Source organism: Schistocerca piceifrons, chromosome 8, assembly GCF_021461385.2.
Source record: "Schistocerca piceifrons isolate TAMUIC-IGC-003096 chromosome 8, iqSchPice1.1, whole genome shotgun sequence".
NCBI classification, from domain to species: domain Eukaryota; kingdom Metazoa; phylum Arthropoda; class Insecta; order Orthoptera; family Acrididae; genus Schistocerca; species Schistocerca piceifrons.
In genome coordinates this window covers 348,083,600-348,107,111 of record NC_060145.1, presented here as the reverse complement: position 1 = coordinate 348,107,111, position 23,512 = coordinate 348,083,600, and positions in this window count along the sequence as shown.

Genomic DNA, 23,512 nt, shown 5'->3' with positions numbered 1-23,512 from the left:
TCAGCAACCTGCAACAGTTCGATTTATTATCGTTTTTGTGTCCGATAGGTCATATACCGGATGCACAGTGTAAGGTTATGTTGACGGTTTGTTTGTGCGTCAGTGGGCGAGCTCGTCGGTGTCCCTGCTGTGGCCTCTTGGTCGGATCTAGTAGCAGCTGGTAATTACCAGTCAGTGTTGCTGATATGCAGGGGCTTGCCGACGTTTGCGTATGTTAGTTTACCATAGGTGGCTAGGCCCTAGCTAGCAGTGTCTTTGGCGGTGGGCCGGCGCCATGTATATATAGGACAATCCCCCTCCCTCAGGCGCTTCCTATGAGTCGGTGCGGTTCGCGCCCCGCGCGCGGTCCAGGTACAGCGTCCGTTCTTCCGCCGTCTGGGCGCTGCGTCCTAGGTCTTCTCGTTCAGCAGGGTCTGCCGACACCGCTCTCGTTATTCTTCCCTCCTTCGCCGAAGTCGGTACACTCTGGGAAATATCTTTTTTCTTCTTAATCCTGGTGATCGCGGGTTCCCACGCCTTGCTAAGTATGTAACCGCTGTCACGATTTAGTTGTGGCTCCCTTACTCTGATCTCAGAACTTTTTTCGATTTTCTTCAGGATTTCGAAAGGAAGCTATTGGAAGCCTCTCGCGTTTCAGTGACGTTTCTGGTTTTGCTATGCACGTAGAGGACTGATAGTGGAGTACGAGGCGACGAGTGAGCAATATGGCGCCGTCGAGCTCCGGCCAGCGGTGCTGCGCCTTCCATAAAGTGGAGCCGTGCTGCGCGCCGGAGGCAATAAGGCGCTCCCGAGTGCCTCGCGGAGTGTCGGCCAGAATATGGTGCATAAACTGCGAGTGACGGGCGGCACTTACCTCGTATCAAGGCGACTGTCATCGCTCCCCGCCAGCGAACCGTCTGGGATACATCCAGAGAGCTCGACCGTGGCAGCATCGCAACGCGTCCGCAGGGCGTATTTGCCTTACTTTCCTCTTTTTTCATTTCGTTAATTTTCTTGTGTAGGCTTCAAGCAGATCATTAACTATACTAAACAATAACAAATGTGGGAAGGTAACTCGCCACTCTTTTTTCATTTTTTTTCCGAGTGCCACAGGACGAAACATTTGGATGCCACTGGAGAAAAACAGCGGGTAGCCTCCGCCATTGAGACGAAGCTAGATACAGAACGAAACTTCGAAAGCAGTACAGAAGGGTTCAAATGGTTCAAATGGCTCTGAGCACTATGGGACTTAACACCTATGGTCATCAGTCCCCTAGAACTTAGAACTACTTAAACCTAACTAACCTGAGGACGTCACACAACACCCAGTCATCACGAGGCAGAGAAGTACAGAAGGGAACCACCGTTCCAATCTACTATTAATGCCTGGCATACGTCGTTTACACAAACAGCTAGTGTTCTCCCTAAACAGGGCGTCCGCAGCTCGTGGTCGTGCGGTAGCGTTCTTGCTTCCCACGCCCGGGTTCCCGGGTTCGATTCCCGGCGGGGTCAGGGATTTTCTCTGCCTCGTGATGACTGGGTGTTGTGTGCTGTCCCTAGGTTAGTTAGGTTTAAGTAGTTCTAAGTTCTAGGGGACTGATGACCTTAGATGTTAAGTCCCATAGTGCTCAGAGCCATTTGAACCATTTTTGAACCTAAACAGGGCGTGAGTCACTCATTGGTTTCGTATGCCAAGGCTGAGAGGGGGCCTGGACGGCAGCCGTTTGCCACGAGTCTGGCAAAATCAGTACATACGGCGTCAAGGGCGATGTAGATACCACGATAAACATTGAACAAAGTTTTGCATATGAAGTTACATCTTAATGACGACAATGTACAGCTCCGCGCTGCTGCTACGGTCGCAGATTCGGATCCTGCCTCGGGCATGGATGTGTGTGATGTCCTTAGGTTAGTTAGGTTTAAGTAGTTCTAAGTTCTAGGGGACTGATGACCATAGATGTTAAGTCCCATAGTGCTCAGAGCCATTTGAAAAGTTATTTTGCTCCCCAAATAGCAAAACTCATTTACTACTTCAAGCGTCTCATTTCCTAATTTAATTCCCGCAGCATCACCCGATTTAGTTCGACTACATTCCATTATTCTCGTTTTCCTTTGGTTGATGTTCATCTTGTATCCTCCTTTCAAAAAAATCAAATGGCTCTGAGCACTATAGGACTTAACTTCTGAGGTCATCAGTCTCCTAGAACTTAGAACTACTTAAACCTAACTAACCTAAGGACATCACACCCATCCATGCCCGAGGTAAGATTTGAACCTCCGACCGGAGCGGTCGCGCGGTTCAGGACTGTAGCGCCTAGAAGCGCTCGGCCACTCCGGCCGGCTATCCTCCTTTCAAGACACTGTCCATTCCGTTCAGCTGCTCTTCCAGATCCTTAAGGCCGAAGGAGAAACCTCATCGCGAACATTTGTGGTGGATATGTTAGCCAAAATTGGCGCAAACAATGAGTTTTCGCATAAGATTTGTTTCTCTGATGAGGCAGCTTTTTATGCATCCGAAAAAATGAACCGTGAGAATCTTCGCATGTGCGGCTCTGATGTCGTCACGTTTCGCGTCAGATTTTAATCTATAAGATTAGCGTTTCCTGCGGACATGTGCAAATGTATGATTGGTCCATTCTTTTGCAATAAGTCAATGGTCAATATTAATGTTTATCGGGATAGGTTACAAGAGTTTTCTATGCCACCTGAAACTCGGCGACGTATTCCAGCGGAATGTTTCACCACCTCACTGGTCTATAAATATTCGTACCTTTATGGATCAAAAGTTTATGAAGAAGTCCATTAGACAATACATCTACATACATATTCCACAAGCCACAGTAGGGCGAAAGTTCCAGCCGCAAATATAGCAAGGGAAAAACCACTGTCTAAGAAACTCTGTACGAGCCCTATTTTCCCACACCTTACCTTCGTGATCTTTAAACGAAATGTACAGTCTTGGACATAAAAACTGACAGTCGGTTGGCCGCCACTGAGACTAGGTCTAAGGTGGCCAATAACTCCGACCGCCCCTGACAACGCTAAGTCCGGCCATCTACACAATCTGTCAACACAGTAAGATACTGGAGTGTGAGGAGGAAGTTGTGTCTACTTCCGAGGTGTTGTTGGAGCGTGTGAACTCGTGGTCTAGTAGGCGTGTCGCCCTACGCGTCGAGCGAGCAGGTCGCAGGTAACTTCCGCCTATGCCGCAGCGCCACTTGTGACGAAGCTACTCAGTCTTGTTGGTGTATCGGCCGGAGTCACATCGTAGTTGCGTCGCGGAGTTTGTTGTCGTTTTTCTCATGGCGGCGGTGGTTTCTGCCAGCGCCAAGGTGTCTGTCGAGTCTCCTAAGTCTGTTCCTCGTCGAGCTACTGTTCGTTTCAGTTTTGACAAGAGCACGCCTTTCGTGTTCAGCCCGACTCCTTAGAAATTCACGGTTGGTTGGCTGAAGTTATCCCTGTTACACCTCATCAGGTAGATACTGCTTACTTTGATTCTCATTTGTATTCGTTCTTTGTGAAGTTTTATGATCCCGTTCAAGTAGAACGGCTTCTCTCTCGGGTTGGTTCTAAAGTGTTGTTTACACATCGAGATGTTTCCGTTAGCCACTCTAGTATATTCCGGTTAGAGTTTATAACCTTCCTCCTGAAGTGGACGATTCATTTCTTAAAACAGCGTTGCTTCCGTTTGGAGTCATACGGCATAGGAACGCTGGTCAGCACAACATCGCTTCCAATGTTACAATGGTGGACATATGCGTTAAAAAGAATATTCCTTCCCACTTAACTCTTTCTGGTTACCGGATCCATGTTAAGAATGCAAGGCAAGAAGGAACCTATTTTCTCTGTAACGAAAGCGGTCATCTCAGGTCCGATTGTCCGCGCCGTACTACTGTTCCGACGTCGTCTTATCAAAACCGTCTTCCTTTAACATTAGCAGACATAGTGTCTTCGCAATCTACTGACAGGCAATCTACAACTTTATGCGATGTTGGGGCAACATTACCCCCTCCCCCTCGCGAATTTCTACCGCTTCCGGCACGTCCCAGTGCGGCCTCCGTCCACGAGGGGACGACGGTTCCTGCATCGCAAGTCAAACGCCGGCGGACTGAGGACGGTACAGATTTCGAGAGCGCCCCTCTCCAGTCTTGTTCTTCTGATATGGCGTTGACAGAGAGTGCACCTTCTAGCGGTATTGAGTTGCCTACTGACGTTAATTGTGATTCCAGTATTACCAGAGATGATGTAGCTGCTTCTGAAATGTGTGTTGCATCTGTCTCCCCTACTTCACCTGTAGTCGCGACGGTGCACATGAGTCCAGATGTTCCCTCAGAGACGTTGCCTGCTGGCCAGTCTTTACTGCGTTCCAGTGAAATACCACCCCTCCTCCACGCTGAGACGGTGGGGCAACGGGATTCTACGAGTTCTCACCTTGATCATCAGGTGATGCAATCCGACACCGATACTGCATTATTTGTCTCTTCTGTACCTGATGTTACTGTAAGTCGTTCTAAGTTGTGCTCCCCGATTTCCGATGAGTGCAGCGGAGATAGCTCCTCTATCATATCGGAGCTTGACGTGCCCCAAACCCTTCCACATCAAGAGTGTATGTTTTCACGGAGTGGTGTGAAACAGCGTTTTCAACCTGCACGTGCAGAAAATTGAGGATTCCTCGGCTTCCGGTGGGGAAGATTAGCACAATGCCTTCTTTCCACTGCCTCCAGACGTTGAAGATAGAAGGGCGTGATCAGTGCAATTAGCTTAATGTTGTTTCATTGTCCTTACATGTGCCAACGGATGCAGGCATATACTTTCTCATCCTCGATGTTAATAGAATATGTTATGTGTGTTCGTAGATTTTCCCGGCGAATGAGGTGCTTGAAGGTCTCTCGGGCACGCAGCTGCATGCCCGAGATACCTTCAAGCAATATAATACGTTCCCAATTATGGCCTGCTACGTTACACCAGTTTATTTACTATTCCCAAGCTGATATCGTGTGTTTACAAGAGGTATTATTTGATGAGTTTTGTCTTCCTGGATGCTCTGTTTTTCAATGTCGAGCCTGAAAATTTTTCCGGTATGGCTTTGCTTTATCGAGATGGAATCCGACTGACGGACTTCGAAACGCTAGATGATAGTCGTGGCATAGGCTGTAGTTTTTATGACCTCACCTTAATTTTTCTTTACGCTCCGTCTGCAGCCACTCTTTCATCCGACCGCGATCGGTTTTATAAAGAAGAAGCTCTTTATTTCCTCCGACGGACCCGTGCAAGGTTTCATTGGCGGGCGATTTTAACTGCGTCTGACGTCGTGTAGATCAGACCCCCAGTTATACATATCGTCTTGAACTTAATAATATTGTGACGTCTTTGCATCTCAGATGTGCTCGGGTTTGCAGATATCCTACATTGGTGCGGTTTACGTTTTTTACAGCTACTTCAAGTAGCCGATCGGACCGCTTTTATTCATCTGCTCCCATCTGCAGCCAGCTTCTATCGATTGATGTAATTCCTGCCAGTTTCACTCATCACTGTGCTGTTTCAATTAATTTTAACCACATTTCACATTTCACAGCGCCATTTATTGAAGCTAAACACTTTACATCCCACTGACCCCTCTCTGGAAGGCATCATCGCAGACGTATGGCGGCGGACAATCCAGTCCCAGGCGCGATATCCTTCAATTCTAGAATGGTGGGTTACCTTTGCTAAACCCCGGATTCGAAATACACTCAAGCATTTTATCGCTGAAAAAGTACCAGAAATAAGGTGCACTAGGGAATTTTATTATGCAGTCCTTCGCGATCTTTACGATAATGCTTGAGGGTCGTCGACGTCCACCGTGTGAAGGCAAAACTTCTCCGACTCAATCATAGGCAAATGGATGGTGTCCGACTGCGTTCCCAGCCTCGTTCAATCGTGCAGGATGAGTTGACATCTCTCTATCATCTTCTCCGGCTTCACAAGCGATCTGAAAGGACGTGTCTTTCTACCATTCGTTCCCTAGATGGGCGTGAGTGGTCCTTCCAATCTGATATCATGCGTGAACTTTACCAGTACTTTTCTGAACTTTATACTGAAGTGGATTCAGACGGTCTACCGTCTGTTGATTTTACCTCCCTCCTTGATAGTGTTGTTGCGCCAGCTCTCCAGGAAATTTTTCTCTGCACTCCATCACGATGATGATATTGTGGCTCCTTTCCACAAATCGCCTGGCTTCGATGGCCTTCTCAAAGAATTTTATATTCGAATTTGGCCCCCGATAGGAGATACGATAACTTCTATAGTGAATGAAGTGTTCCACGGAGGCCTTATCCCGCCCAGAATTAAGGCTGCTAAATTTGTCCTGATCCCCAAAAAGCAGGGACGTTTGAGTGTGGATCAGGTCCGTCCGATACCCCTCTTCAATTATGATTATAAAATAGTGGCGCGAGCGGTAGATAGCAGACTATGGGTGTTATTGGCTACCATCATCGCGAGCCACCGAAGTTGTCTTCCGGGTCGTACTCTGACTCCCGTTGCTGAATGTCGTTATCTCACTTCGGTTGATTGCTCCATTCCCGTGCCAAGCACTTTGCTCTTCATTGATTTTCACCAAGCGTTCCACCGCGATGATCATGGATTCCTTACGCGAGTTTTGGTTTTAACGATGCTGAACGACGGCTGTTTAGCCCTCTAATTACTGGTATTCGGGCGTCCATTGACGTAAATGGCCGTCTTACTTCCCCTATCGTGGTGTGTCAGGGCATCCTTCTCGGAAGTCCATTTTCTATGACGATCTACGTTCTGTTTCTGGAACCCTTATTGTGATCTATAGCTGCTCGTTTGGATAGCTGGTCGCTGTTGGCAGAAATGTTTACCGTTGGTGCATATACTGATGACGTTATCGTTCTTCTCCGTACCCATGATGATTCACCACTGCTGAAGGAAGTTTTAGATGATTTTTGTCATCTTACCGGAGAGCGGGTTAATGATCAGAAATGTCGCGTACTCAGCTTTCGAGGATTGACGCTGTTGAAATTCCATGGGCTTTGATGGTCACCCGATATCCGTCGTTAGGTGTTATAATTGACAGTTGTCCGCTAAAGACGGCTACGATTAACTGGAAGTCTATGACGGATAAGATTCAGGGAGCAATCATTGAACACGAGCGTCGCTCCCTCTCACTTCTTCATAAGATTCGGGCCATTTCATTGCACAAATGCTTTCACTTCCATCGATGATGTACCGTAAGTTGCAAAGTTTAACTGACAAGTTTATCTGGCGCATTTCTGTATTTCACGTGCGTTATGGGGTAATGGCGCGCCCTGTGTGCTGGGAGGTTTGGGCCTCCCTAGCATTCGAGTTAAGGCTCCTGCCTTATTTATCCGTCGCAGCGTTTTAACATGTCTCCGCGCCATCCAGTCACTTAAAGCTCACTTTCATGATTGTATCCGACCGGCGAGTTTAACAGCTCCAGTAGATATTGGTAAGATTAGTTATAAACTAAGGCATGTTAAGAAATTTTTTCTTGAAGTAAGTTATTTAGCAGTGAATATCCTTTCCCTAGCGAATCACTCCCTAAAAATGCTGTTATGACGCTGGCCAATTCCTCATAGTATTCCCTCTGTGGAAGCCCTTTCGCAAGAATGGAAGATTAGTTGGCTTAAATTTAGCCGTCAGATTTTACCGATGGAAGTGGCGTCATCGTGGTACAAAGTTGCTCATGATATTGTGCCTAACAACGTGCAAGGTGACGTTGATGTTCCAAACAGCGATCGGCAACAGTTCTTATAGACTGGCCCACATAATTTTTGCAACACTTGAACTGTTGCCGATCTCTGTGTGGAACATCAGCGTCACCTGAAAAACAGGCATCTAGAAAAGTCAGCGGTGGCTGAGCACAGTTTGTTAAATAAACATAAGATTTTATTCGATGAAACAAGACTACTTGCTCACGCTTCAAACTATTGGGACTCTGTCATCAGGGAAGCAGTTGAAATTAGACTCTGTGAAAATAGTTTCAACACAGACTCCGGTTATGCACTCAGCAATGCATGGAAGCGCGCAATTGATAAAGAAAGAGCGCAGAGGGAGACTTCTTACATTCCTCGCAGTTCTCCGCCTGTTGCGATGGATGGCGCTGCAAGCAACGCTGGATAAAGCGCGCGAACAAAATCTATCGATATAGAGGCCGCCACCCCTGTGCGCGCCGTTTTCACCGTGACGTCATCCAGCCAATGAGAAGCCGTCTACTGCTTATAAAAGCGGAAGCCTCACCGGTCCACGACAGTCAGTTTTACCCCTGACGAAGATGACGGAGGTAGTCATCGAAAGCGTGCGATGTTATCCAAATTTGACGCGGCAAGTAAACCGAGAGCTTTTTATGCACCTGCACGAACAGTTCGACGACGTTTGGAGCAGCATGACTCTCAGCTCGGAGACCATGGCTGCGGTTACCCTTGACGCTGCATCACAGAAAGGAGCACCTGCGATGGTGTACTCAAGGACGAACCTGGGTGCACGAATGGCAAAACGTCATTTTTTCGGATGAATCCAGGTTCTGTTTAGAGCATCATGATAGTCGCATCCGTGTTTGGCGACATCGCACATTGGAAGCGTGTATTCGTCATCGCCATACTGGCATATCACCCGGCGTGATAGTATGCGGTGCCATTGGTTACACGTCTCGGTCACCTCTTGTTCTCATTGACGGCACTTTGAACAGTGGACGTTACATTTCAGATGTGTTACGACCCGTGGCATTACCCTTCATTCGATCCCTGCGAAACCCTACATTTCAGCAGTATAATGCACGACCACATGTTGCAGGTCCTGTATGGGCCTTTCTGGATACAGAAAGTGTTAGACTGCTGCTCTGGCCAGCACATTCTCCAGATCTCTTACCAACTGAAAACGTCTGGTCAATGATGGCCGAGCAACTGGCTCGTCACAATACGCCAGTCACTACTCTTGATGAACTGTGGTATCGTGTTGAAGCTGCAAGGGCAGCTGTACCTGTACACGCCATCCAAGCTCTGTTTGACTCAATGCCCTGGCGTAGCAAGGCCGTTATTATGGTCAGAGGTGGTTGTTCTGGGTACTGATTTCTCAGGATCTATGCACCCTAACTGCGTGAAAATGTAATGAGATGTCAATTCTAGTATAATATATCGGTGCAATGAATACCTGTTTATCATCAGCATTTGTTCTTGGTATAGCAATTTTAATGGCCAGTGGTGTATGTTTTCCATGTATGTATGAAAAAGAATAGTAGTAGTCTTCGTGCATTCTAAACTAATCGTCGCGCATTCTCGTCCGGCTGTATTTTTGCTTATTTTACAGTTTTTCGGCCCTCGACTGTAGTTATGAGTCTGATTGAACGTAGAAGAAAATTCGCTTCATATTCTACCCACCATTAATAACAAAGGCTTCCAGAAACAATTCCGCAGGACGCCTCGTGGCTGCTTCGCCATCAGAACAGCTAACGCTCAAGCGTTTCTTCGCGCTGCAGCGGCTACTGGCCGCCGGCCAGACGCCACCTGCCCCCTGAAATCGGGCGCCGCTCGGGTGAACGCGGCGCGACGCTATCAGTGTATGTATCAACTGCCACTTTCGAATTTGTAGTTCTAGTTATCATCTTGCAAGTGACCATAGGATGTTGCATACTTGAAAATCATTAACTACGGTTAAGTGTTGGAAAATTGGGTCGCAAGTCGAAAAAGATGTAACATCGTCTACACGATATTCACTTTTGGTATAATAGTGGAGTGAATACAGAGGAGGCAGTTTGAAAGATTTGAACTGTGTGTGCAGCAAGTGCTTTTGCGGAAAATACGAAAGAAACTGATATTCTTGTTTCGACAAAGATCGTTCTGGCATGAATGATATTCCACATAAAGGAAGTCTCAACTACTGATATAGGCAATGGATTACCATACAACCATCATGCGAAATTTGCATTCATCAGGTAAGTTTCAGAAGTCTGGTGTAGAAGTACTGCATGCTCTAATTTGAAACAACAAAAATCAATACAGTGTCTGTTATTGCATTTTTGCTTGAACGTCATCAGGTCGCTCATTAAGCATTCCTATACAAGACTGTTACTGGTTACCAGTTAAGATGCCTTTATCGGTAACTTCCTAGTAGACTTAAACTGGAGCAAAGAGTAGTGTCAACATAATTGTTTCCATATGTTAGCTCCAAAAGTGTGATTTGCACTACGAATTCTTCCCCAAGGGTGTGTTCATCACAGCTGGAAACTGTTGCCAACTACTGAGACACCTTTCGGTCGCAGTGTAAGAAAATCGACCGACAAAACTACATCACGTGTGCTACTGCATGATAACGCACTATGTTTTGAGAAAAAAAAACTATCAAGGAGATTGATAAGGAACTCATCTCTCAGGCACTTGACCCTCTGATGGTATAATGGTAAAATTTTACCTTTCCAGCTCTTGATAGATCAACCGTTAAGGCAATTCATTTCTGGACGAAAATGCTCTTCAAACTACACTGGTTTAATGACATCGTTATAACCAGTATATTTTGTAAACTGCCTTAGCAGTCTCAGATAGTTACAATAAGCGGTAGAAAAGCGCCTGTGACCCAACAATTAAAATGTAGCGGAATCCGCAAACTTCATCTGTCATCTATTAACTTAAAAACTACTCTTTTCATCTGCACAGCATCGCAGTATGAACTCAAGGGTTTCGTAGGATTCCTATAATTAATTCAGTTGTGATCGTTTCCAACGACAATAGAGGAAGAGCAAAACCATCTGACTTGAAATATACTTATCCAGCGGAATTTGAATCTTTGGCTACAGTTGCAGTAGCAGATCCAGTGAAGTATCACGAATGTGTGCATTCACTTATTGCTGTAGTACAAGGTAGGGCAGAAAGAAGCAGGTTTTCCACAAAGTAAACAATGAGAGACACTGTATTAACGCATAAAATAACTATCTCGCAAACATAAATTTTCCAAATCATTGTCACTTATTAAACATGAACTATTCGGAAAATTACAACTATGTGTTGTGAAATAAGTAGGTTAATGCAGCTCTAGTCCGCCACTATAACAGAGTTGCAAAACATTTTCCAAATAACATTAAAGATAGAAATATCTGTGTGTATGCGTGTATTTGGTGTCTGTCCTTTCGGACATGTCTGAAAGAACCGATACTACGAATCGAAACAGACAGCTTGTTAAACAATTAAATATCGAAGGACAGATGTCCAGGCTGTCACAGGGCGTTAAAAACAGCTAGGGCGGCAGATGAAAATTTGTGCCTTACCAGGTTCGAACCCGGATTCGTGGTGTCTTTTCTTTCGGACATGTCTGAAAGAACAGGCACCACACATAAGCATATACAGGGTGTTTCAGGAGGAGTAGTAGATATTTTAGCAGGTGGTAGAATAGACGAACTGCATTAAAAACCTGTCTAAATGTGTCCACTTTTGAGTACAGAGATACAGCTATTAGCATGTAACCCTAAAAAACCCCAAGCAAACGCAAATGAGGACGTTCAAGGTTGGTTTTCAAAAGTACCAGTCACAACGATCGCTCAGTGGAATCAAGAGACTAGAGTTAGGTTATCACACTGATTGAGGATGGATATTACTGCCCGTCTGAAGCCGGTGAGAGGTGCGGAGTACCGAAGAAGACGTCCCGGCGTTGGTGGAATAACTATATCGAAACAGGCCGTATCTGGCGTAAAAGAGGGAGTGGACGACCCCGTGGGTCTAGTGAGACGGACGACCGATGTATGTTGGACAATATACACCCCAATCCACTCCTCAGTTGCCGTCAACTGGGGGTGGCTATTCATTTTCATGTCAGTGTAAGAACTGTGAGAAGGATACTGAAAGGTCATGGACATTTATGCCGAAGTGCTGCTATAAAGCAACGCTTGACGGATTATCAGAAGATCGACTATGGCTTTTGCGGAAGAGTAAATCGAGTTTGACTGGAGCAGAGTCATATTTTCTGACGAGAAAATATTTTCTTCCGCTACCAATGCTCCGGTTCAGGTGATAAATCAATAGAGTTACTGTATGAAGTATTGTAAATGAAACTGTTTTCGATAGAAGTGACTTTACGATATTTTAATGCCGTATAGTTGCTGTAAAATACTTTTCTTCTTTTGTCGTTAAATTTGTTTGGTATCGCCTTTGTTACATACGTGGTTGTGTTGAATTCCTCAGCGTTTTTATTAACAGATAAACGCTTTTGATATTGTAGGTGTACCTGTAAGTAGGCTGTTTAGGTTTTCTTATTGGTAACGCCACGTACCACTCTGTGTGAGAATCACTGGCTGTGCTGTGTGCAGTCTGTGGCTAGTTTGCATTGTTGTCTGCCATTGTAGTGTTGGGCAGCGGCAGCTGGATGTGAACAGCGCGTAGCGTTGCGCAGTTGGAGGTGAGCCGCCAGCAGTGGTGGATGTGGGGAGAGAGATGGCGGAGTTTTGTAATTTGTCATGAACTGCTATATATATTATGACTATTAAGGTAAATACATTGTTTGTTCTCTATTAATATCTTTCATTTGCTAGCTATCCCTATCAGTAGTTAGTGCCTGCCATAGTTTGAATCTTTTATTTATTTGGCAGTAGTGGTGCTCGCTGTATTGCAGTAGTTGAGTAATGAAGATTTTTGTGAGGTAAGTGATTTCTGAAAGGTATAGTTTAATGTTAGTCAGGGCCATTCTTTTGTAGGGATTTTTGAAAGTCAGATTGCGTTGCGCTAAAAAATATTGTGTGTCAGGTTAAGGACAGTCATGTATAATTTTTCAAAGGGGACGTTTCATATGTCGACCCTTAGCCGAGGATACCTCACTGGAATCTTCTGATTTTTTTGTTGTAGTTTGTGTAATTAGTGTAGCTATTGTTTATTGCTAGCGCGTAATCGTAGAGAGAATCTCCTTTGTGGTTGTAGTTTTTCATTGTTGTACACAGTTGTGGCATGCATGTAGATTTGCACCTAGTATTTCGCAGCTGCAATTAACTAGATATTATTTTCAGTGCTATGTTAATGTGTTCTCTTATTTTTGCTCTTCAAATTGTGCTTTTCTGTGTTATCGTGTGAAATATTGTGACAATAATGGCGTGTGAAAAACGTAACACTAGGCTCCAAAGTAAACTGAGAAATAATAGTGACGACGAGCGTAGCTTGCCAGCACCACTGTGTAATGAATTAACAGACGTTCAAAGCAGTAATTTGGTAACTCCATAGGGAAATGGAGCGGACTGCAAACAATGGCGTAGACAGTGAAACAGGTAGTGAACAGGGAAGCATTATCGATCGATCGCTCGGCAACAGCTCGCCTCAGGAATCCGAAATGACAGGACACAATTTTGCAAATACTGTAGCTTCAGGTTTTGCGTCCTCACAGTTTTTTCAAATGAGTCAAGACACATTTTCCGCTTGTCAAAATGTGAATGTTGCCGGTGCAAATTCACTGCCGAAAAGCACTGAGGGACATGTTTCAGACACCAGTGCATTGTTATTACAATTAATGCAACAAATGGGACAAAAGCTTGAAAAGTTAGACACAATGGAACATCACCAGAGACAAACACAGCAACAGTTAGACACAATGGAACAACACCAGAGACAAACACAGCAACAGTTAGACACAGTGGAACAAAATCTCAAAAAGCTAAACACAGTGGAACAAAATCTCAAAACGTTAGACACAGTGGAACAAAATCTTAAAAAGTTAGACTCATTGGAACAAACTCTTGAACAAAAACGTGAAGACTTAACTACTGAGTTACATAACATTGAATCGAAATGTCAAAAAGTCTGTAATGACGTAAAAACACAAATTTGTGAGCATTTTCAACCTATTTTTTCGCGGCATGAAAATGCATTACAGAATCACGAAGCAGCCATAAAAGAACTGCAAACCATTGTTCATGAAAATCATGAGGCCTTGTGGGCTAAAATTGACTCAGCTGCATCTACCGATTCGGTTACGCAACTTGCAAGAACTCAGGAAAACTTGAAGGACACAGTAGATTCGATTTCAACACAAATGGACACTCTGAAACTTGGTTCAGAAAAACACACTGAGGAAATGTGGTCACTATCGAAGAAAGTAGCCGAACTTTCGGATCAGGTCACTAACTTATCTACAAAGGTAGATGATGATCTGAATGACACAAGACCTGTAGCCTTCACTGACACAGAAGAGTATGAACAAATTAGAAAATTCAAACAAAATCAAAATCAAATCAATACACAGTACAAAAGTGAAATCCGGGAAGTTCAAGATCAGTTGACGCAGGTAACACAAGAATTACGTATTTCAGAGGACACTCGCGCTCCAACACGGGAAGAGGGACTTAGAAATACGGAAAAGCCGCAAAATAATAACACAGGGCATTTCGGTAGTTATGAAAGAAATTGGCAATGTGCACCGAATTTTGAGATGGAACGGCTGACACGACAATGACCGATATGCGACTCACCGACATGATGATTTTGACTATAATCTGTTCATTACTACACGTAAATTCAAAACATTTAAGAATTCTGGCAACGACATTCATCCACAAGCATGGCTCCATCAATTCTCTCATTGTTTTCCTCCCAACTGGTCGTTAGAACACAGATTAGAATTTATGTGTGGCTACTTAGAGAATGAACCAGCTGTAAGAATGCAATCGGTCATTCACGATTGTCACAGTGAAGGAGATTTTTATCACGCCTTCCTCTCAGCATATTGGTCTCAAGCTACATAAGACCGAGTAAATCATGGCATCATAATGATGAAACATTTCGAACAATCTGAATTTTCCAGTCTTGTGAAATATTTTGAAGACATGTTGCACAAGAATCAGTACCTATCAAACCCATACAGCCCCTCAGAACTCATCCGCATTTGCTTAATCAAATTACCTGAAGATTTACGACATATTATTTTAGCAGGACGTTGCAAAGAAGACATTGAAGCTTTTAGGGACTGTTACAAGAACTGGAAATTGACACTGACAATCGGGGAACACGGAAACAGGAGCACAACAATTGCAGGTCACATCCGTCACAATTCCGCGATGACAGAAATAATAACTGGACACGACAAGGCTATTCTCACAACACATATCGTGACCAAAATAGACACCACCCGTATGACAACCGTTGGCAGAGTAGTAATAATCACAGGGAACGATCACCTCTCCGCGGTAGTGACTATCACAGACACAATCAGAGAAACAGACAATTTGGGAACCAAAGTAATTATTATCAAGGGAGACAGAATAACTTTAGACATAACGGTCCAGCGCGCAGTTACGATTCAGGGAGAAATTCTCCACCATGTGACCGACATGAAAGAAACTATGGCATCTACCGACGTGACGACAGACGATATGATCGTAACGACAGACCTGAATTGCATCAGAACTGGCAGAATTCAGACACAGCAGGGCCCTCTCGAGGAGGTGAATTTGTAGAAGTTAGGTCTCCAAATCCCAATAACGACGCGCGCCAACAAAGAGACAATAGGCAATGACTCACACCGCTGGCAGCCACAAAACGTACTTATGAAACTAACGACCCAGCTGCCGTAGCTAGTAATTACGTAAAAATGGAAGACATTAGGGACATATTACTCCAGGAACACGACATAAAACATAACAACATTGCATATCCTGTGATTCACATTACTGTAAATGACGTAAAATTTACGGCAGTACTTGACTCTGGCAGTCCCATTTCAGTAATTAGTGAAACAGCTTTTAGCAAATGCAACAAATCGAACGATTGCCCCACACTTCCGTTACGTAAGATTAAATTACAAGGTGCAATCTTTGGAAAAAGTGTAGATGTACGCCAACAAACCAATTTAGAATTCTTTTGCTAAAGCCACAGCTTCTCTATGAACTTTCTTATTGTTCCATTATTGTCGACGGAAATTATATTGGGAGTAGACTTTTTGAATGAATACAAAGCAATCTTAAACTTTCACGATGCTGAAATAAGTTTAGAGAAGGAAGGTAAGTCAATAACTTTGAAATTTGAAGATTGGCTCTCAAACCATGACGAAGAAATTAATCGGCTTTACCTTCTGTTGGACAACAGTTCGGAATTTTCTACGGAACTAGACACTAACAATCACTCTGCAAGTACTGACAGGGATGATATCGACGGCATATTTGAAATTAATGAGTTAATTCAGAATAAAATTCAAACAATTGAGAATTGTAATGACACTGATAGGCAGGACCTTTTTGAGATTTTACAAGAACATTCCACAGTTTTTACTCACAAAACAGGAACAATCAAGGGATTTCAATACCAATTTCGTGTTCGTGAGCATACTAAATTTTGTGTTAGACCATACGTAATTCCAGCACATTATAGGGACCGTGTTAGAACAGAAATACAATCTATGCTTGACGAGGGTATTAGTGAGCCTGCAGTAAGCTCATACAACAATCCATTACATGTTGTTGAGAAGAAAAATGGATCGATCAGGCTTGTCTTAGATTCGAGACAAATCAATACTATCATTATTCCTGAAACAGACAGGCCGCAAACGTTGGAAGAACTTCTTCAAAATTTTAATGGTGTAAAAGTGTTGTCTTCCATTGATCTCAGATCCAGCTTTTATCAGATCGAACTTCATCCAGAATGTAGAAAATACACAGATTTCCTTTGTTTCGGCGTTTGTTATCAGTTTCGGAAACTTCCTTTTGGTTTGAACATTTCTTCGGCAGCATTCATTCGCGGGCTAAATTGCATATTACCTGAGTTCTTAAAACGTCACATCACCTTATATGTGGACGATATTTTAATAGCAGAAGCTACATGGGAACAACATAATCGCATCTTCAACAGTTTGTTACGTATTTTTGCAGAATCTGGAATTACAGTTAACTTGGAAAAGTCTGAATTCGGTAGGTCAAAGGTGAGGTTTTTGGGACATATTATTTCTTCTGAAGGCATTCAGCCGGATCCTGAAAAGTTAGAAGCAATCAGAGCCATTCCAGTTCCATCCACAAAAAAACAGGTCCGCAGATTTCTAGGTCTCGTAAATTTTTACCATCGTTTTCTGAATATGCAAATTCTTGTTACACCAAAACTTTGTCCTCTCACTGGAAAAAATACTATTTGGAACTGGGACGAACAAGCACAGTTGGAATTCAATTCTTTGAAAGAATCGCTACTTAACGCGCCAATACTGGCTCATCCAGATCTGTCACAAGATTTCTGCCTTAGTACGGATTCTTCTAAAGTCGGTCTTGGTGCCCATTTATTTCAAGAAGCCACAGAAAATGACACTACTGTTCAGAAAACCATTGCTTTTGCTAGCCGAGTGCTAACAAAATCTGAAAAAAATTATTCCGTTACTGAATTAGAAGCTTTAGCAATCGTTTGGGCATTTAACAAATTCCGTTTCTTTCTTTCTGGTAAGCACGTAAAAGTATACAGTGATCATCGTGCATTACAATTTCTTATGTCTTCAAAATTAAATCATGACAGGTTAAAACGTTGGGCATTGTTTCTGCAAGAATTCCACTTCACAATAGTCTACATTCCCGGCAAGGAGAACATTGTTGCGGACGCACTGTCACGCGCACCGGCTGGGCTGGAGAAAAGTAACACAGAAGGCAACCTCGAAAAAAATTTCAGTATTCTTTACATTCAGAAAGTCGCCTTTGAAAACTTCATCACCATATCTTTAAAGGACATTGCTCATGAACAAGATAAAGATCCGATTTGGAAAGACATCAAGAGCAAATGGCATGAAAAGACACACACACAGATTCGGCATTATTATCTGGTTAGAAACAACATACTGTTCAAACGCTGCACTGTTGATGACAAGCTATGGGTACTTTGAATTCCTGACGATTTTGTTAATAAGCTCATTTGGTACATTCATTTCAGCTACGCACATTTTGGCCCACGAAAATGTTATCATATTTTTCGAACGACTTGTTATTTTAACAAAATGGAAAAGAGAATTCGAAGAGTCTTATCTATTTGTAAACTTTGTCAAAAGGCGAAACCATCTACTATCTCCCATCGTGCTCCGCTGCTTCCTATCATTCCTTCTAAATTAAAAGAATTTGCTGCTGTTGATCTCTTGGGACCGCTTGTCAGAACTTCTAATGGATTTTCGTACGTTCTAGTCGCTGTTGAACTTACTTCAAAATTTGTTTCTTTCACACCGTTACGTAAAGCCACTGGGCGGTCTGTATCCAATGCCTTTGTTAAAAATTTTTTACGTGAAGTTGGACACGTTAGCAAAGTTATTTCAGATAACGGACCTCAATTCAGATCTGCTGTTTGGTCACGCATGCTTCGGAATCATAAAATCATACCTGTTTTTATTTCATTGTACTCACCACATTGTAACCCGTCTGAACGGATTATGAAAGAAATCAATAAGCTTTGCAGAATTTATTGTCACAGAAAGCATCAGCATTGGGACAGATATTTACACTTATTTCAAAATGTGCTGAATGAAATGCCTCATGATTCCACTGCTTTACCACCTACTCTTGTACTAAAGAATGAAGAACCACCGAACAGAATCAGAGAGCTTGTACCTTTCCCAAATACACGTAAACTTCGACACAAAGACATAATTGATTTGGCTCTCAAAAATATAAAATCTGCAGCAGACAAAAGGAGAAAACTACACGGTAAAGCAAATGCAAAGAAATTGTATATTGGTCAGAAAGTTCTCATTAAAGCTCATTCATTGTCACACAAGAAGAAACACTTGAGTCACAAATTCTTTCTCGTTTACAATGGACCTTACAGAATCCGACGTATACCACATAATTGCGTTGAAGTTGAAACTCTGCGTACTAGGAAGAGTAAAGGTTTACACCACATTTCACATGTAAAACCGTTTATTGAAAGATAATCTGCTTTTTAACTTTGTCTTTGCCATATAACTTTTCACTTTACATTGCTAGTATGCTTTGTCAGACTTAGAATCTGTTAACATTCAACAATGTTTGAAGTTAAATATCTAGTCTAGAACCTAGGGAACATTTTTAAACAGAAATTAAGAATACATTGTTATAGTGAACAGACGACACAGTGTTGTATTTGTACATTCTTGCTTGTTAGTTGCACGATTACGTAACGACTATAAGGCTCACATACTTAGAACATTTACCAGTACTGCTAATGAGATTTTAATGCAACATTTTGGTTTACTTGAAAATACATTCTGAATTAAAGTGCTTTCTGTGAGATACCAGATGACACAGTGGTCAGTTTATGTGACAGCTACACGATTTTATCACGACGCTACTAATGAGTGACAATTTACAATGTTGCTTTTGTGGTGTTTCTGTTTTATATCTGCACAGTTTTTCTGAATTATTCTGGAAAGTAAAACATGTTTTAGTAATAACTTTTGTGCTATAGCTACAAGGAGACAGCCTTTTCTGTAGGACAACAATACGTTACAGCACAGTACTTTCCTCATCACGGCAATAAGCGTAATAACTAAGATATCTATACGCAAAGCATTTCACTTTTGTTTATCATGAGGTAAGTACATTGGCTTCTGCAGAACTTAGCTTTCGGAGGACGATAACTACGACACTTCCACAGAGATTATCTTACAGCAAGACGCACATTAACGCTACAGGACACGTATTTGAGTGATTAATTTCGCACTTAAAACATACATTTTTTAAGGTATTTGAAGTACAATGATACAAGGGTTTTCCGTGATATATTTCATTCTATTGCTGTAATTACATTAATCCTCAGGGGGTACACGCTTACTTTGTGTACCATGTGTTTGGCAAGCACAAGGAGCCCTATCTAATATGGTATTTGCTTATACAACTTTACACATCAGTACCATACTTCTGTAACACGCAAATTACAGAGCTATCTGATCATTTAACTGAGAGATAAACATTTTTTTTACTACATCAGTGACACATGTTTACGCAATTTCACAGTTGGGTAACTTCACACTTATGAAATTGTATTTTGTCTGTACTTTGTGAAATGCTCATATTTTTCGGAACCATTGTGATACTATGAGAGCTTTGAATGTCGTATTTCTTATGGGATCCTGATTTTTAAAGTACGTTTGAGGTAGATGACACTGTTGAAATGAGCAGAGAATTTTCTTTAGGTTTTGAAATTATTGCAGAAAGCTACGACGTTTTTGAGATTTGACTGAGGTGTTATGATGTTATTATTACGATGACTATGTGTATTATGCTGTTGCGATATGTCTATGATCACTAAGCTGATGCTTTATGAGTTATTTGATTATGCTACATATCTGTAATGATGAAATATTGAAGAAGTGTCGACGAATAAGGTAAGGAATAATGAGTAGTGGTTAGGGACTCTGGTTTGTGAAAAAGGTTGTTGGGAACCAAGAATCGTACTTTAAGAGCTATGAAATGTGTGTATATGCGTGAATGTATCACAATGCTGGCGAAAATTTTTTGGATGCTGTTATATTTATAGGATTTTGTTTCTACAGATTTGTAACCCAAATTCTTGACCTGTGAAATATTTTTATATGAGACTGTCACTGTAGCGGAAACTGGTGTCGTAAATATTTCGGTAAGAAAGTTAAGTGACCACCTGCACCTAATGCATCATGGGCACCCAGCTGGGCGACAGTCGCCTTGAAAAAAGCCATTAACGTGTGCCTTCCAGAGGCACAGGTGGAAAAAAAAAGGGAGGCCATTATCCTTGCTATTGACGTTCCTATGTAGAAAGCATCGGAAAAACGACACGGTCGAACTTGATAACATATGATTACACTGTGGAGCTCTTAATTTATGATTTACTGAAATGCCTAATGAAATGATGAGAAATATTTTTATGTCTATACACCTGATTATGACTACTGTCTCTCTAGTTGAGAGATTTTTCTACTAACTTATGAAATGCCTAATGACTACTGAATGATGTTCTTATGCTTTACTTTGTACATAGTTGCTTATTTCATTTGATATCTAGTTTCTAGCTGCACTGCAGCATTGGTTAAAATAAAATTTTATAGATGTACTAATATAAATATTTTCTGTCTACAGATTGAGTAAATAATAATTTTTTTTCAAAAAAATGAGGGATCACAAAACGACATTTACCTTCACAGGAACTACATTCATAATTTTCTTTTCAAGTACTTGGTAATTTCTTTTGTAGAATAAATTGTGACGCATCACTCTAGTATTAAGATGTGACATAGCTATTAGACATGGCCATTTTTAGTGTATTATTTTTTCTGCTTGAGCTTTGTCATGTTTAGGTATAAGTTATTTCATTTTCTGTTGTTGGTTGCCAGGCATAGTGCTACTGAATTTCAATTTGTGTTACTCTGCTAAGCCAGATTTATTTTTCTTGTTTGCTGCACATTGCCTCATATTAGTTGTAATGTTGAATTGCTTGGTAATTTAGATTTACTGTAGCTTGCTTTGCAAATTTCCATTTTTTTCATTGCCGTTTGTGTTAATTGTTTTGTGCTGCTGCATTGCCTCGTCAGTTAGTTTAGCATCTGAGCTCAGTAGATTTAAGTTAGCTTAAGAGGGGTAGACTATATAAGAAACTGACTATGGAGAATAGGTAAAGAATGCGTTGCGAAGTTATATGAAAAAGATTTGGGCCAAAATGAGTATTGTACACTGAGAAATAATTATATTGAAAGAAATATGAATAGAATACAGAAAGCAGGTATAGATAGGACTTTTTGGGAATAATGATGAATGAAGGGAGATCTCCAAGAAGTAAAGGAAGTTTTGTTTGCAAAATACTGCAGTAAAACAAACCCTGTCCTTTCCTTTTGTATTATTCCGCTATATGTGTGTGTACTCTTGTGTATTCGTGTTTTTCCTGTCTTTATGTGTTTAGCTAATACGACTTATGTTGTAGAATGTTTCTAATACTCAGCTACATGAACTATGATGAGGAATACTGTTATCCTCAAATATAATTTGCATTAATAATATGTTATTTACTTTGTATAGATGTTAGACATTATTAATTCTGTTCTGTTTTAATGCTCATGTGCGAAGTCGATGTTTCAATAATTATTCTGATCTTTTATGTATGTACTCATCTCATAATTCCTGTAACATTGATGTATATGTTTATTTCTATTCTGTTGTAAAGCCTGTACTACAAATGTTATCTGTATTGTTATGTTCTTTAATGATGTATTTTGTAACTTTGTAATTTTATTTTCATGTTGTAAATTTATAATTATATAGACACCAGTTCTTCAAATTAAGTATCATTTCACTGCACACGTTTCTGTTGGTTATAGTATATGGACATAAGTGAGAAGTAGGGACTGCTATTGTTTGCACGTGTGTTAATAATTCTGCAAGGGACTGGATAACAGCATTGCTGGTTCTAAGGACAATTCCAAAAACTTTGTGAGTGCACAAGTGGTGGTTATGGACTTGCTATATTATCCGCAAGACTCTTCAATGGTGATTGTGCACCTGCACAGTCACAACAGATGGCTGCTGGCCATCTCTACAAGGACTACAGTGGGTCTGCATCTTTGATGACCCACCAATACCATTATTTCTACAAGGACTACAGTGGGTCTACACCCTTGCTGACTCACCAATACCATTATATCTACAAGGACTGCAGTGGGTCTGCACCTCTGGTGGCCCAACCAATACCATAATCTCTACCAGGACTACAATGGGTATGCTCTGTGACGACTTACCTACCAACATTCTTCAAAACTTCGACTGACTCTGTGGTGGGTTTGCTCTGTTGTGGCCCATTATCTGTCTGCATGTCGAGAGTCAGCACTGTCTTTCCATTGGAAGGACAACACTATGTAAGTTTGTTACTTTAATTTGGTATGATGAAAGTGGTGCTGATATTCAAGACCATAAAAGTGGGTTAAAAACTGTGAGCTGTCTGGGGAAGTTAATCTTGCATTACTAAGCAACTGTTTCACCAGGTATCTAGTCTAGGTTTACCAAATTCCCAACCAGACTTAACATTAATTATAATCTTTTAATAGTTATACAACAACCGGTAATATATATATATAATGGAGAATTTAAATAAAAAGAAAGAAATCAGTTTATATTTGGAAATTTATTTTTAAGATTGATCATTGAAATTTCAGCATATTAAACTTTATTCCTAACTAAACTGGTGCCTTATTTAGGATTGTGAAAATGTGAGATTGCAATCTTACGGAACACATAAAATATGGAGCCAAGATTGGGAGACTGCATGCAACACTGCATTCATAAAACAACACACAAAGAATGTTGAAACGCATGCAAGAGAAAGTTAACCACTACCAACAGATTCTGATTTTCACCCAAAGAAATTACGTCCGTAGCACAATCCTGTCCGTCATGTAATTACCACACACTGGTATACTAAATTCATACTAACTCTCTGTGAAATCTTCCCAAAAAGAATAGCTGAGGGCTACTTTGATGATTACACCACATGCTTCATGTGGTCAACTTCGTTTACACAAAGCATCTAACTCCACAATAATTTTGATAATTAAAATAAATTAGATCGAAAAACAATTTACAAAAGAAAAACCTCGAACTGGT